A 16352-nucleotide genomic window follows, 5' to 3' on the forward strand; every position below is an offset into this window, starting at 1 on the left:
TTGTCCAGTATCTCCAGTTTGGTACCAAAGAAAAGTGCTAGCTAAGAATTCTGGCATCAACTTGGTGTGAAGTATCAGTTCTTGGAATTTCATTGTGACTGGAACAGACACTAAAATGGACTTCAGGGTCGGCTTATTCTATCAACACTTTTCCAAAGTCAAGAATTAACATTGAGGTTTAATTTGATCTTAGTTCAAGACAATTTAAAGACAACCAATCGTTATTGCTCTCTGAAGAGAAGTGCAGTGCAGTTCCATACATGACAGTTAAACTACATTGCTCTCTACACACACCCACACTCTTATTTAATACCTCTGAAGGCTCTGATTAGGCAAACGTATTGCATGTACACAAACACACAGGCACATGCACACACTTCACTCTAATAATACCATAGCGTGCCGGCTGTGCTTCTACTTCCCTACTCTCTCACCGTGACATCACAGGGTTAACATATTCGTGTGTTACCGAGCGGCTCGTCTAAAGTCAGACTGACAGCCGGCGACATTAAGCAGCATTCTTTACGTGCTGCCCTGCTGGGGAAAGCAGTTAGAAGATCATAACATATTTGAGTGAAGTGTGATGAGCGTGCAGAGCTGAGGGGGAGAGGCTTAGAGAGGATTTCACTGATCGCGTTAGAGCCAATAAATGGTGTTGCTCAGTTCAGCTCAGAGTGGAGCATATTAAACAGGAAAATCACTGTGACATCGAAAACATTCAGACATTTAATCTGTTTCAACAGGTCTAATGTCGAGACACAAAAACTGCAAATAGGCCGGTGTGTTCCAGCTGGTTGCCTCAAGTGCTTTAAAGCCATTTAAAGGTAATGATTCTTCTAATGTAACTAAAGTAGCCTTTCACTTATAAGTCCAAAAGGCTTCTTTAAAATCTCTTAAGATATCAAGTGTGATGAAAAGTATTTACTGAGGTGATTCACACGCACACAGCCGCACCAAATCCTCAAGTCTTTGATCAGCCAGAAGAAGGCCTCTAAAGGCAATGATGTCCCAGAGCACAATTGTGTCAATGGCTCCATGATCTGAAACAAGAAAGTGGGCAAAAAAACAAAAACAAAACAAACAAAAACCTGTTTTTTTCCTGGTACAGACCATCCAAGTAGTTTATTCTCCCATTTTAGTAATTGAAAATCTTTTATTACAGCTTGCTGATAACTTAGCTCTCACTTCTGGCATCAGAACAACTAACATGTGGGAGCCAAAGCGCTAACACAGAGGCAACAACTGCAGAGTGAGTTGGTGATGCCACTGAGGCAACTTCTATCTGTTAAACTGTCTGTGATACATCTACATTAATTCCGGTGCATTATTATTTGGCGTTATTATAAATTTTACTTTATATTTTTTTTCACACACCATTTCAGTAAAATGCATTTAGAACTACTACATAAAAAGAGCAGAAAACTTACAATTAAAACAGACTATGAAGTGAAGACATAAGTCTGCAGTCTTCCTAATGGCCAGCAGGGGGCGACTGTGTGGCTTGTGGTTGTTTATAGAGCAAACACTCACTGTTTACTCTCCTGCTTGCAGAAACACGGGAAAAAGTGCTGCACAAACCAGATATGAAGAATTTTCCACCTTTTAAGTAAAAGTTGTATCCAATTGCTGGAACATAATTCTCTTAATACTCTCAAGACAGTCGATGTTTACAGTTTGTGATGCACTTTTCAAAACTCATAGGCCGCATCCTCCTGAGGACCCAGTCTTCGCGGTCACGTAGACCGCGAAGACGTGATCCTCCGCCCTACGTGGGCGGAGGATCCCGCCCACGTAGGGCGGGATCCTCCGAAAACCGGGTAGGCCGGAAGTGAGCGGCTGTGAAATTGGACAGTCTAGCCTTCAGTTTTGCATCAACAGCTGTCTCGGTGGAGTTTAATAACCTCAGCTGTCTGCTCCCTGCTATGTAAAATATAACAGGACACTACCGTAAATTCTCGACCAACTCACACTTCTGTTTCATCAGTTTTCCGTTTAATTAGCTGTAATCTAAACCAAACCGATTTACTCAGAACAAATAAAACACAGAAAAAAGCCAAACAATAACATTTTTAAGTTAAGTGACTTATATATCATGTTTAACCTGAGTAGCGAAAGACCGCAAGGGGTTTGAAAACAATGCAAGTCCGCTGTTCTCGCCCCAGTTAGCTATCGAGCTGTTGGGTAACAGACGTCTCCGAAAACGTCGGAGCACTTTTACAAATATGTGCCGTCTTGATAAACCGAGCAGATATTTGAAGTTTACACAGCTACATTCTCGCCTGAAAAAATCTTAAAAGTTTATTTTGTGACCCAGAAAGAGTAATAAGAGTAATATTAACACTTAGCAGCTGCTGCCATTTTTGGAAACTGGAATTGGCTGGGCCGCGCTATGAATTTTGGAACATGTTGGGCCGCGAAGGATACACCCAACCCATCCTTCAAATTCAGGGAAAAGAAGGAATCATTTGTCGGCTGCATTTGGAGGAGTGTACGAATTTGGACAGCCTTCTTCGTGTCGCTGTGACGTAACTGGCCTACAAATGCAGCCTCAGGAGGATGTGGCCTAACCTGCAGTCAACTGAGACTGAAGAAGTCGCCTGGATGACTGACGAAACGTTTCTCCCACAAAACGCTACGTTGAACAGAATAAACTTTTGGAGATTTACTTACCTGGATGATTGAGAATGCATCAAGATGCGGCCTATGAATTTGGAGACCCCCAGGATGTGGTTTAAAACATGGCTACACTGTTAATAACAGTTGGCAGCATGGGTGTGCACTGTTCTTCTCTTGGTTTCTCAGTCACATCCATCCAACACTTATGACATCATCAATAAAAACAAAGAAACAAGGTGGCGTCTTGGCAAAAATGAAGAATAAACAGACAAAGGAGTTACATTAGACATGTAATGTACAGCACTGAAGTCATGGTGGGTGAAGTTATGACATATGTAAATAATATTTATAGAAAGCACATAGTGTTGATAATAAACAGCATGATTAACAGAAAAATGATAGCTTTCTTATCCTATAGTCTGAAAAACATACATTATCACAGTGAAAAAAAAAATTGGAAGATACTTCATCACCATCTAAGATAAGAGATTATAACCGATGATTGTCTACCTCCATAACTGCAAATGAAACGAGCTGAAAATTTGACACCGATGCATCATGATGACGGGCTGAAAAAGGACGTTTACACAATCATCTGCTAGCACAAACCCCAAAAACGTCACATGGAACAAACGTAAAACGTATTCACATTCCTAATACCGCGTTACAATTATGTTTTTGTATGTTTTGCCATTGGTCGTGTAGGGGTTCGTCAGATAACAACCCAATCTCAAGAATATCCGCGGATAACTATGCCCTGGCTGAGACAAAAGCGTCCGGTATGCCATCTGATACGCCTCGCCCAAACGGTGTGAAAACTCCTCCGCGTGAAAAGATATGGGGTGAATCATAAGAGAAGAAAAATGTATACAGTCACGAATACCCTCATTGCCATTTTAAGCTCTAATTAATGCATTTTAAAATGTAATAAACGGTTCTGTCGGCAACATCATGACAAAATTTTATTATTAACCACATAATTCAAGAAAAATTAGGGGAACGAAAAAATAAATTCTGAGGTTTTCCCATCTTTGTCCAAAACAGGGGTGGCGTGCAGCCTGCAGTCATACGGGTCAACCCTGCCAGAGCAGAGTTGAGGTGGTATCACATTCCTGACACATGATGTCATGGACGCCACTACTGTCTGCTATCTTTGTCCATACCAAACGACTGCTCATCCCCATCAAATCAGGGTATGAGGGTTTGTAACATCCCTGCTCTGTTTTCACAGGCAAACATCATCTAATCGCTGAAGGAAAAATAAACCTTACATAAAGAAATCAAAGACGGCAAAGTGAAGAAACACTTTGACCTGCTAAACATCTCTTTAAAATGGGTCCGTTGCCAGCCTTGTTTCCTCCGGCTTGTAAACTCTTGGAAAGACACAGCAGTGCAGGAAGCAGAATTGAATGCATCCCTCCAGGGTTAGCATGATCCCAGGAGAGCCTGCTCACTTTGCTCCTTTCTCTGTTTGACTAAGCAGGATGAAAGTTTGGCTGGAGCTGCCATGCTGGAAGCTGACAAATGAACATTGTGCTGGCAAGCGAGAGAGTAGTTATGAAAGAGAGCAACTCTGATGCAGTGTTCACCCACAAACGAAACAGTAAACAGAGTGAAGCGAATGCACGGTCTAGGAAAGTGAGCACTGATTTGCTGATTAAAGCCGTTTGGGTCTTTCCACGAGTGAAAGACCCAATTCATCCAGACCTACTTTAGTGTTTTTACTCACACAACCACACACATGCAAAGCCACCTTTACCTAACTTTATCCTAAGTACTTTATATATTTGCAAAATTGAAAGGGGCACGTCATTCACTCACAAATAATTCATCATCTGCACCCAAACACACTCTAATGAACAAAAATCGAATGATCTTATGATAGGCAGAATTGATTTAAAACAAATAAACACAGTTTTACCTCAGTTACTATCAACTATTCTGTCTGCACAATCCTTTAAAATACAGCCAGTGTCTAATACATGATTTAAAAAATGATCTTTTTGCTACACCTGGCACAATACATGTATTGTCCAATGTTCCTGCTGAAGAAACTAAATATGCAGCCATAGCCCGCTGTACCACAATGAACTCAGACTACAAATGCACTACTGTAGTATCAAACCTTGTACTTCGCCTGTTGTCAGCAATTAAACATAATATAACAGAGAAAAATTGAAATCTGTCTTGTGGTTTTTTTCAGAAGCAACTGTTCAAACCTAGACTGAAGAAGCTTTGTCTCCTGGCACCTCTAACAAACAAGCCGCACTTGTTCAGTCTTTTTCTAATTTTACTCTCATGAACTTCAACATTTAACATGCTAGCTGAGGCCTGTAGAGTCTGAGATGTAGCGCTTGGGTTTTTTAAAATTCTGCTAAGAATCGCACTGTCTGACCTTGGGATGAACTCTCTGGGATTTCCACTCAGACTGAGAATTGCCTTGAATGTTTTCTACCTAATAATCTTTCTCACAATAGAATGATAGACTTTAAATTGGTTGACTTTATAACCCTTCCCAGACTGCTACGCAACAACCGTTGCTTCTCTAAGATCATTACTGATGTCTTTCCTCCTTAACGCTCTGTTAACACCTGAATGCTTCCTAGCAAACTGCCAAAATGTCTGTTTTTACTAAGGTGTTCATACTTGCTGACGATCAATTAATCAAGTGCATCTGACTAGCAGCAACTGCTACTTACACTCTTAATTCCTATGGAAGCAGTAAGAATTTGCTTTTCAAGCGACAGCAAGAAGTCCTGTGAAAACTTTTTACAAACGAATGAATATATTTACACTGAGTATTTAAAATCTTAACAATATTGCACACAGTGGGGACTGGACCATTTATTCTCCTTAACACAGATGGTGCCTGGCCAAAGATACATCGCTGTAACTCAGATATGTTGGAGAAGATGGGTACAAAATAATGCACAAAAACAACATTTGTATTTGATAGAAGGGTGCAGACATAAAAGCATAAAGTCTTAATGACTCATATAAAGTCTTTCTCAGTTTTAACATCACAAGGAATGAATGAAGAGAAGCAACAAGCCAGTCCAGAAATTAAATGATATGCAGTAAGACTCTCGAATAAAGTTATTCTAATAGCAGTAAAGCTTGAAAACTGGATGTTAGAGGTTTGAAAAAATAAAAAATAAATATCTGCCAGATCTTTGCTCCATAATTATCTGAGCGTTACGTGTTTGGGTGCCTATTAAGCATGACTACACTGTTTTCCAGTGGCCATGGCAACAAAGGAGCCTGATTGAGCTGCATGAGCAGGAAGTGCTGCAAGGACAACAGGATGTGCCCTGGCTCCGCCGCCGGGGGTCGAAGAATTCAAGGAAGTTATTGTACTTTGTGGAATGAGCTCAGGAATGCAAGATGTCTGCCATTTCTTCTTTTTTCCATTTTTTATTTTGAGCTCTGAGTCGTATCACATGTTGAAGGCGACAGGCTTTGAAGATAATGCGACCCCGTTGGATGCATGTGTGGCACGGTGCTGGCACACGGATGTTTGCGGTCACCCACCTCCACATTCCCCGACGACGGCCTGAAGGATTCACAGACAGGAACAAAACCCTCCCTCAGCAGTTATTCGGCTGGGGTACGCAGGCGTCCAGTCAAGCAACCGAGGTGGATGGAAAACTTGTCACCTGAAAAAACAGATCGAAATATGCACCTTGTAACCTCACTGGAAGGCAGCTTACAACAAAAACAGTGATAAAATTCAGTGCGGTGTCACCGTCTGATAGATGCAGAGTTTCAGAGAAGATAAAGAGCAGGAACACTGACCAGATCGCTTCAATGTCCCATTTAAGTTTGGCTTTCATTAGCTGGAGCTAAAATTCTTTCCACGGTGGAAAACAATGTACTGTATACAGTGCATTGACTGTGTGGAGAAAAAAAGGAAAAAAGCTTTAGGCCTGCATCACATGTGGGTGAAATGTCTTGAATTAAAACCACGTTTTAAATGCAACAAATGAGAACATTAAATGTGCATGATTTTACACCTGACCCACCCGAATATATTTAACACTGCTTCGAAAACGGGGATATGATCTTACTGTAAAAGAGTTGATAGATAATCATGTTTTTAAATCAAGACAAAAAAAAATGTCACATGCAACATCAGTGCAAGCTGAAATGTTTCCACTTAGACCGCATATAACCTGCGACTGGAGGATACATCGCTGGGAATTTTCCACTTTCCACTCCTTTGACGTGTTACCCAATACAGCAACGTGAATGATTTGTTTTATTCACACTTTTATATACGATCGCCTATCATTGGTCTCATAATAATGTTATTTTCTATTAATCATTTACCAGTGAGGAACACCAAACGCTAGCCAGTTAAATGTGACGATTCCTTCTGCCTGTCCCCAAAAAGCTCACACTGAATTTGGAAAACGAGCACTCAGATTTGTAGCTCCTTCCTCCTGGAACCAACTGCAAAATCAACTAAAACTTGATTGATTACTTCATGCAGGAATGAATATTTTTGGAGATAAAATTTATCAAATAATTCAGAAGGCAGCACAGATCAAATTGATTGGTGATTATTTAACATTTCCCTGATCTTATTGACCACTTAAAGCTTTTACACAGGGAGCCATATTAATTAATCACTTTATCACACTCACTAATCAACGTATGCAAAGTGTAAAATTGGCCTCTCAGTTAGTGAGAAACACACTCTACCTCCTAAGTCAAAGCTATTCCACAAAGGCAGAAACAATTAATTAATTGTAAAAATGTGTATACGCGTCTTCTAAACTCTTAAAATAAAATATAAATGGATATTAAAAGTAGAAAACATCCATCCACTTCCATTTCCCCAGCTACTTTCTCTTGCTCTTCCAGTAGTGGGCACCGACGAGTTCCCAAGCCAGCTGAGGGATGTAACCTCTCCTGCATTTCCTGGGTCGACCCTGGGGACTCCTCCCAGAAAGACATGCCTGAAATCTCATCGAGAGGCATCCTGATCAAACATCTGAACCTAAGAAAGAGGAGCAGCTCTACTCTGAGTCTGAGCTGCTCACCCAGTCGCTAACAATGAGCCCAAATGCTTTACGGAAGAAACTCATTTTGGCTGCGTGCATCAAATATTTCATTTTTTCCTCTCACTATCCACAGCTTGTGGTCATAGTGAGGGTACCAGTCACTAAGCACCAGTCATAGGCAAAGGCCTTTTACATTTAATAAAACATTAATATTTTGTTGATGTGTAAGTCTGATAATCCAACAAGCTAAGCCCATGTGATCAAGCTATTTTAGCAGCTAAAGCGTTTTTTAGTGTGGTTACTTATGACTAATAAAATTGATACCTAAAAAAAACAGGCAGCCATTCACACCTGTGGCCAAATTCTAAATTAATCTAACGAGCACATCTTCTGGCTGAAGAAAAAAACTACAGTACCCAGAAGCTCTGTACTCACAGGCACAGAGACAACATATAACTTCAAACCAGGAACCTTCTCCCTGCAACAGGTTAACAATTTCAAACTAGAAAATAGTTTTATAACTAGACATATCACAGTGGTGCATATAAATATACAGCTAGGATCATAAATGAGCCACTTGAATTGAATTCAGCTGAGGTTTATTTAAATAGCACCAAATCACAACAGCCACATCAAGGTGCTTCAGTACCAATGATGAAAACGACGCCCTGTGAGCAAGCACTTTGTGATGGTGGGAAGGAAAAACTCCCTTTTAACAGGAAGAAACTTCTGGCAGAACCAGGCTCGGGGAGGGGGGAGGGGGGCGGCCATCTGCTGTGACAGGTCGTTTGGTGATTGGAAAGAGAGAGGGGAAAAAAAAGAGAGCTGGGATGTCATGACAAAATATAGACTAAAGCAAAGACTAAAGTTTACTGACGTGCTGCAGAGGTGTATAAATATGTGGGGAGTGAAAAGAAGACTCGGTCAGAGCCTGTAGCAGCTTAATGACGGGGTGGTATGGAGTCACCTGAACTAGCCCTAACTTTAAGCTTTACTTTTCCATAAACGTTTGAGTCCAATCGTAGAAGCAGAGAGGGTGTCCGTTTCTCAAATCCAAACTGGGAGCCGGTTCCGAAGGAAAGGCTCTGCCTCCCATTTTAATCAGTCGTTTAATCCACTCACTTGCTCCACAGAAACCTCCAAACTGCTTGTGGCATCTATTCGCATATTTCCTGCAGTCAGATTATTAGCTGTCCTCTTGTGCGGTGTTTTTGATCCTGACTCTAATTGACCTCCCTCCCTGCGAGACTTGCCCGTGTTCTGGATGTTTCCGCTGTGAAAGCCCTTCTCCCTGACGCGTGGATAGAGCTGTTGTGCTGGGGGTCAGAGGGCAGCGGGGTCGTGGGTTAACACCACAGGCTGCTCTACAACAACAAACAAGTTGTCCCAAAATCCCCAAAAGGGAGCTTAAAGACTTCACTTTCAGGTCCCATAAATCCCATCACACCCCAAATAAACAGCTAATTTTCACGCTCAAGGCGCCACCGTGAATGTCTCTTTCAAAGCCGCTGATGAGTTTGCGAGCATGTGGATCTCGTCTTTCACAAGACAAATCTATTTTCCACGCTGCCGTCAGCTCTACTGCATCCCCTCGCTCTGTATCTACAGCATTAAAAACGAGTAATGGAGTGAAACACGTCGAGCTAATGGGGGATGAGGGTGAGAGGCCTGATCCGCTGACCGAAGAAATGTTTGCTCGGCGATGAAAGCTACGTTCTGCCTGTGGGATCAGGGTGTCTGTTTGTGCCCCTGGAGGTGTAGTGAACTGCACCAAAATCCCCGCTGATGATGCGATCTTCAATGGAGAGGTTAACAAGTTTGACCCCAAAGGCCTCATGGTCAAAGACAGACAGACAGGCAGACAGACACACAAACATACAGGACGCCAGCAGAGAGGATGTGTAGAAACTTTAGCTGTGATTAAACAGCGTACAGGAACATGTAGCACAAAAATGTTAAGCTGCCTGAGCTGTTTTGTTTCTTTAGAAGTACTTTGTAAGAGAAAACGAAAGTCAGAAAAACCACTGAACATCCTACTTAAAGAAAATAATAACTTGGGCACTAATAAAATATACCATCAATTGATATGTCTGGTTTTATTTCCTCTGTCTTTATTTATTTAACAAATTAATTAATGATTTAGGCAGTTTTGATCCTGATGCCTTGAAATAATGGATCTGTGGTCTCATCTCTTGTAGAGCACCTTCAATAATAGAAGTGGTGATATCTGATGGATGGAACAATGACTGTGCACACAAACACAGTCACCTCAAGCTGCAAAAAGCAGATCACTGTGCAAAATGCTTGATAATGAGAGATGTGGCAAATATTAAGTGTGTAGCAGTCAATACGTTTGACTTGATTGATGCACTACTGCCCGGTCACTATAATTATTATTTGTGTGGTGGTGGATCAGACACAACAGCAGATCAGCATATGTACAAGAAGAGGATGGAAGCAAAGATTTAACCTTGTTTATAGAATTCATTGTATACAATGAATTATTTAACCTGCAAATATTATTGGACATGAGCGGGTGAGGAAAATGAACAGGTAAAATGGATTTCTGTCATAACATCTGTTCATTTAACCATTTTTTACTTCTTTGAGTTCATTTCCAGTTTGTTTGTTTTTTTAAATAACATTGTAGCAGGCTGAAGCTGGGCAATTAATCAAATCTCAATTTCAGGCAGGATTTTGGCCTTCAGTGAGTCTAAAAACAACATTAAAGAAATAAAACTATGACTTATTTGCAGTAACTTTCCTTATGAAGCCCTCACTTTGTCCTGTGTTATAAATTCAGCATTTCCTTTTCTTTTACAGCGTTTCTAAAAGCTCCAAATCTCTTACTGTTTATTTCAAATCAAGCCAAGATGACTAAAAGAGTGTTTTTGGTCCAACTAGAGAAAATAAAAGTCATAAACGGTTTGAGTCTGTAATTTTTTTGGGATGGACTGTTAAGAACTGAATCGCTCTTTGTCTCTGGACGTTCAAGGTGTGAGACCAAAGTTGTCTGTTTGCCCCCCAATTTTCTCTCTGTGGCAACAGTGCAGGCCCCTCGAGCCGGCCAAGTCGCTTGCCACATGGGCCTCCTGTTTCCTCTGTCTGCCACGGTAAAGTCCTCAGGCTGGTAGAAAATATCAAGCAGAATCACAAGGTCACACTTATGATGAAGAACAGCTGCTAGTCAAGACCTAAGTTAACTCCAGTTAAGTCCTAAGTTGGACCAAATACACTGAAATATTCAGCTACTATTCACAGGCAACGAAATACTTCAGTTTAATATCAGAGGCTGCTAAGAAAAAGAGCAAATAATCACAGCGACAAGCATGAAGTCACAGAATGTAAAGTATTTCTCTATAAAAAAAAACTTCACAGCTTGACTGTCTTCTTAATCCAGTGATAAATTCACTAATTGTTTCGGCTTTCGTCTCTTTATCTGATACTGGTTCATTTATCAGGAAATTATTAAACAATGTACATGACAGGCTGGAAGAAAAAACTACACAACAATGATAGATGACTGAAATAAATGTGTTTGTTTTTTACTGTAGTGCATTTGTTTGGACAGGCGGATATGAAACAGCCAAGGCCTCCAGCCCCGCCTCGGGCTTCGCTCCAACATGGAGACCTAGTATCTCTGATCTTGACAAGTTTGGTGTTCCTAGTTATTATCTTCCTTGCGGGTGTTAGTATGACTCCACATCCAGGACCAGGGGCTGCCCAACTACACTGGGATCACATGCTCACAGAGCCCCTCCACCATGATTCATGAAGTAGCTCCTCAACATCAAACTGAGCCATTTGAGATGGTTTCGGCATCTGATCAGGGATTCCCCTGGTCACCTGTGAGGTGTTTTGGACACGTCAAACTGTGAGCAGACCTCAGAGCAGACTCGGGACACACTGGAGAAATTTTGTCTTTCAGCTGGATCGGGGAGGCCTCTCTATCCCCTCAGAAGAGCTGGAGTAGATGGCTGAAATTCCAGGCATCTCTTCCTTAATTGCTACCCTATGCAACCTGCATAAACAGAAAACGGATGGATGGATGGATCTACCCTCTGTAAAACCCTGAAACCTCTTTTTGCTCCGGGATCCCAACAGCAATGCATGAAGCAGCTCCGCCAGTGTTGAAAAAGGCAGCGCAGTCAGTAAAAGCCAGCCCACACTTCATTTGCAACAGTCACACTGATGGAGCGTCACTACTGTTGTATTCTGCCTAAACAGGTTAGGTCCAGACTAAACTGGCAGTCAGTGATTTAAAATCACAAACAATACACTGAGAAGTTAAGGCTGGCGTGCAAGGGAATAATCATCATCCATGCACATGGATCTACTGCCCTCTACTGGGAAAGAATATTTGAAACAACCGCAGAAGCAAAAACATTTCAGCTCCCTGCAGGATTTAAAGCCGCTTGTGCAGTGCTCTCGTTACACAAAGATCACAGGAAATGAAATATACTCAGCACAAAGTGAGCAAAGGTAAGTCGTTAGGCTGTGGGACAGTGACATTTGATTTTTACGTGCAGCCATCACCTTAGAAATTAACAGCACCGACTGGAAATTCAACAATAAAATAATTCACATGAATTCAAATGTTTATTTTACCGCTTTATCTGCAACAATGATGGATGTTACTGCTGTATTTGTGTCTCCTGTACACATTTATAATCACGTTTTTAGCATCATCTGATAACGCCGCTGATTGGAGCAGCAGCACTTTCGCGATCCTTTACGCGCAGAAGAGTCACATGACCCGTTTAATCCAATCCTTTATGACAGATTCAAAATATTTTTGGTTCAAAATGTCTTGATATAATTCATAAGACACATATTTGACATATTACACTGTAGGTCAACAAGTAACAACAGTTTAAACCGATAATTACTTTCCGACACGAAATGTTTATGAGAGAAAGTTGATGCCCATCATCTCCAAATTGGTTTTAAGTTTTCTCGAGTTAAGGCTAATAAAGACTGGCTATGTTTAGCACACCCATCGGGTCACTTAAAATCATGCTTAATATTCAATATAAGTCAAACACAAACTGGTTTCAGCGCAGCAGAAACAACATGCTGATAATAAAAATGGTGAACACACAAATAGTGACTGACTCCAACTGCTGTAAACACCAGCAAACACTCAAAGATGTTTCACCTGTGCGTTTCACTGTCCTCTCTTCATCCCGCTGAACAGGTGGTTGAAATCTTTAGAGAGCAGGTCTTCGACTTCTTCCAGCATTTTTATTTTATTTCACTTGAGAGATGAAAGTTTTCCGAATATTTGTTGTTGGTCTGTTAGCTTGTCAGCAGGCTAGCAGGCCACGCCCACCAGCACCTGGCTCTCCATTTTTATTTCTCTTTTGCTCAGCGGGCTCCTCCAAAATTCATCCTCTCAGTTCAGTCATGAAACCCCCTCCGTGCAGCTTAAAGGTCAAAGTTCAAAGAACCTGTGGAACCGGTTCCCAGTTTGAGTTCAGGAGACAGACACCTTCTCTAGTTTTGATATTGCCATGAACCTTTTCCTTTCCTAAAACTTCAGGTTCAGACCTTTATCTCCCCTCTATTGCATGTCATTAAATGTCATCTCTCTCCCTTGGCTTGTGCTTTGGCCTTTTTCTCCTCTCTTTTGCCTGAGCCTGAGTCTTTCTGTTTAAAAGGGGTTCTTCTTTCCCACCTTCGCCAAGTGTTCCCACAGGAGGTCGTTCGATTGTTGGGGTCTTTCTCTCTAACATTTTAGGGCCTTTACCTAAAAACACCCTGAGGTAACAGTTGTGTTGTTGTTATACAAATGAAACCTGTATAGGACTATATATACATGAGTATTATTTATATACAGTCTGACTGGTTTACATGAAAGCTATATAAGATATTCAGATTTTACCATCTACATGTTGAACTTTTTTATTTTATTGTTTCGTGATCACATTATAAATCCTGTAACTGTCATCAGCTTAAGAAGACAAATAACTAATGATGAAGAAGTCTCAAAAACCCTCAAAAACTCATCAACAATGACACTCTTGGCTTTAAAGGGTTGAAGTGGAAAAGTAAACCAGCTTTCGTGCTACAGCGTTGCACAACCATTTTTACCCACTAGATGGCAGCATCACCACATGGATCCACAGTATGGTTAGTCTGTATAAAGGCTGTAAAAGCCTTTTTATTCATTCAAACAGAAGCAGGAAGCCTTGAACTCCTTTACATATGTGTGGACACAGAATTTTGAGGCTCTGTGAGGCACACACACATACCTTTGAAGGCTAAAACAACGTATATTTTCCATTCGATGAAGTTTCAAATGTGATGTAATTTCCTTCGGGATTAATAAAGTATTTCTGATTGTGAATGTTCAAACTCAATTTCTGCCCCATTGTGACAGGGAAGTCATTGAAACACGATTTGCATCAGTGTGGCATGCAATGTAAAACACACACACACACACACACACACACACACACACACACACACAAATGTAAAACACTTAATTTAAAGTGTTTTCTAATTATTAAATGCAGAAGAAAAATACTGCATCCATTATTGCTACTCCTGCTGAAAGGTGTATCCACCATATTAATTACATAATTGGTCAAAGCGGGGCTAATTTGAACATTTTCTTAATATATTTGCTTTAATCAGAGCCCCTGCATATTTTATAAGTCTGTGTTTTTATGTAATTTCTTAGCTCTTTCCAATCTGCAGGTTGTTCTTCCAGAGTCACCTTGTCTGACTGTTATTTAAACAGGATGCCACATTTTTGTGCTTCCTTTCTGTTGCATGAAATGTGGTTAGAGGTGCACTTAAGAGCTTTCAGAAAAGCCTCAGTGTGAGAAACTCCTTATTTTATTGCTGTTATTTAACCTCCTGTTTAAAGTTTTGAATCATTGCAGCCTGGAGATAAGGATAAGGAGAGTTATTTTGTTAGAGAATTCACTCAGGAATCTCTGATCTTCAGATAATCGACTTATCTGTTTGACCTTTGACTGAATTTGAGCATTTCAGCTTTGAGTTAAAAGAGTTCAAATCACAAACAAAAACCTATTTTATTGTTTTTCCTTCACGACAACACAAATGGATATCTGCTGTTTAATATAGGCCTGAAAACTGGCCTGAAACATCATGTAATCCATCTGCGGTGTGTGTTGTGTTTTCCCAGTGTGTTGTCTGCTGCTTCCTGCAGGTCTCTAAGAGAGAGATTACAGAGTCTGGGTGAGTCAGACCGACAGATGTGTCATCAGGTGAACCAGTCTGACTTCGGCAGCAGCCACAGCTGAGCTTACCGTCCCTCTCTGACCGTCTGTGCCCTCGTTCTGCAGCCCCCGTTATTGTCTCCTCTCACTCTCGCCCTCCTTTATCCTCTCCATCCATCTCTCTCCTGCCGCTGTTCCCTTCTGTCTGTGTCCTCCTTTTTACGCCTTTCACCCACTCCCTTTCTGTGAAGTCCCTGCCCTCATTTCCCTCATGTCTGCATCCCTTTACTTGCTCTCATTTTGATTTGTTTTGTTTTGATGCGGCTGGCTTTGTTTTTGTCCCTTAAAGAGCTCAGGGTGGGATCCTTTCCAACCTGAAGTGCCCCTGCCCCTGCTGGTGCTGGTGCTGCTGCTGCTGCACAAACTGACTGAACTCAAATGGCCTGAAAGAATGCCAGTTGGGTCTGTAGCACGCAGACAAGCCATTACGTTATAAAGTATTCAACGCAAATGAATGACAAAAAGCACCAGCGAGCCATAATTATACCAAGAAACACTTAGATGAAACAACTCAGGGAGCTCTGCTGCTACAAAAAAGGAAAAGAAATCAGGAAGGCTTCATTTCACAGCCTTCCTGTAAGTCTTTTAAAGAAATTAAATAAATAAAATAAGATCAGTGGGTGTGTGACAGACAGACGAGATGGATCCACTGTGTGTTTTGATGTGAGCAGAACAAAATACAGCTTGTGGGCTTCTTTGTAACTGAAGCCTTGCTGCAGAAAAAAAAAGAAAAAGAGAGAGAGCGAGAGAGAAAACTGACAGGAAACGATTTGTTGACTGCACCCGCCTTCCTCTCCTGCTGCAAAATGTGGGACATGACAGTACAAATCACAATTGCATAATGGATCTAGGTCAAACAACAAAAATGACAGACCTGTGGAAAAGCAGCTCAAAACAAGGGAACTTTGGGAACAGTTCAAAGATTTTTAGGCAAAAGCTAAGATGCAGCTACGAGCCTTTCATCCACCTTTAATCTGAGGGTTCAACAAAGTAAAACGCCATAAATGGGGATTAGGATGACACCACAAGTCTGTGCTTGTGATTCCTGCTGCTGTAAAGTGATGTTGTGCACGTGTGCTTGTGTGTGTATGTCTGTTTGTGTAGGGATACAAAAGAGGGAGCGGGTGGGGAGGAGTCACCAGTGGACAACAACAGCTCTTTTCATTGCTGTCAGTAGATCCGGGTCAGCTGTGCAGGAGATGCTGAGAGTCCTGCAGCTGTTGGAGGGAAGAACAGCAGAGCAAATGAGGATGGAGAAGGAATAACAGTGTGTGTGTGTGTGTAAGTGTGTGCGTGCTAATCATGTTGTGGGTACAAAAACCAGTTTTACACAGTCACATTGTGGGAACCTGCCTCCTTTTTTGGGGGACCAAAAAAGTTCACATAATCATAACCAGAGTATGAAGACCTGGTCTGAGGTGAGAGTGAACCTCCGGGAGATTAAACAAAGATATAGACAATGTTTGTGTGTGTGTGTGTG

General features: G+C 41.3%; 1 long non-coding RNA gene across 1 annotated transcript; it reads right to left on the minus strand.

Moving 5' to 3' along the window:
• Nucleotides 1-5442: 5442 nt before the first annotated feature.
• LOC102208272 (uncharacterized) lies at nt 5443-13012 on the minus strand. The gene is made up of 2 exons (XR_311906.1): nt 12781-13012; nt 5443-6272 (listed from the first exon to the last, which is right to left on the minus strand). It is a non-coding gene; the product is annotated as an uncharacterized LOC102208272 (long non-coding RNA).
• Nucleotides 13013-16352: the final 3340 nt, after the last annotated feature.

Source organism: Pundamilia nyererei, unplaced genomic scaffold (genome assembly GCF_000239375.1).
Source record: "Pundamilia nyererei isolate P.nyererei 1_Seehausen unplaced genomic scaffold, PunNye1.0 scaffold00093, whole genome shotgun sequence".
Taxonomy (NCBI): Eukaryota; Metazoa; Chordata; class Actinopteri; order Cichliformes; family Cichlidae; genus Pundamilia; species Pundamilia nyererei.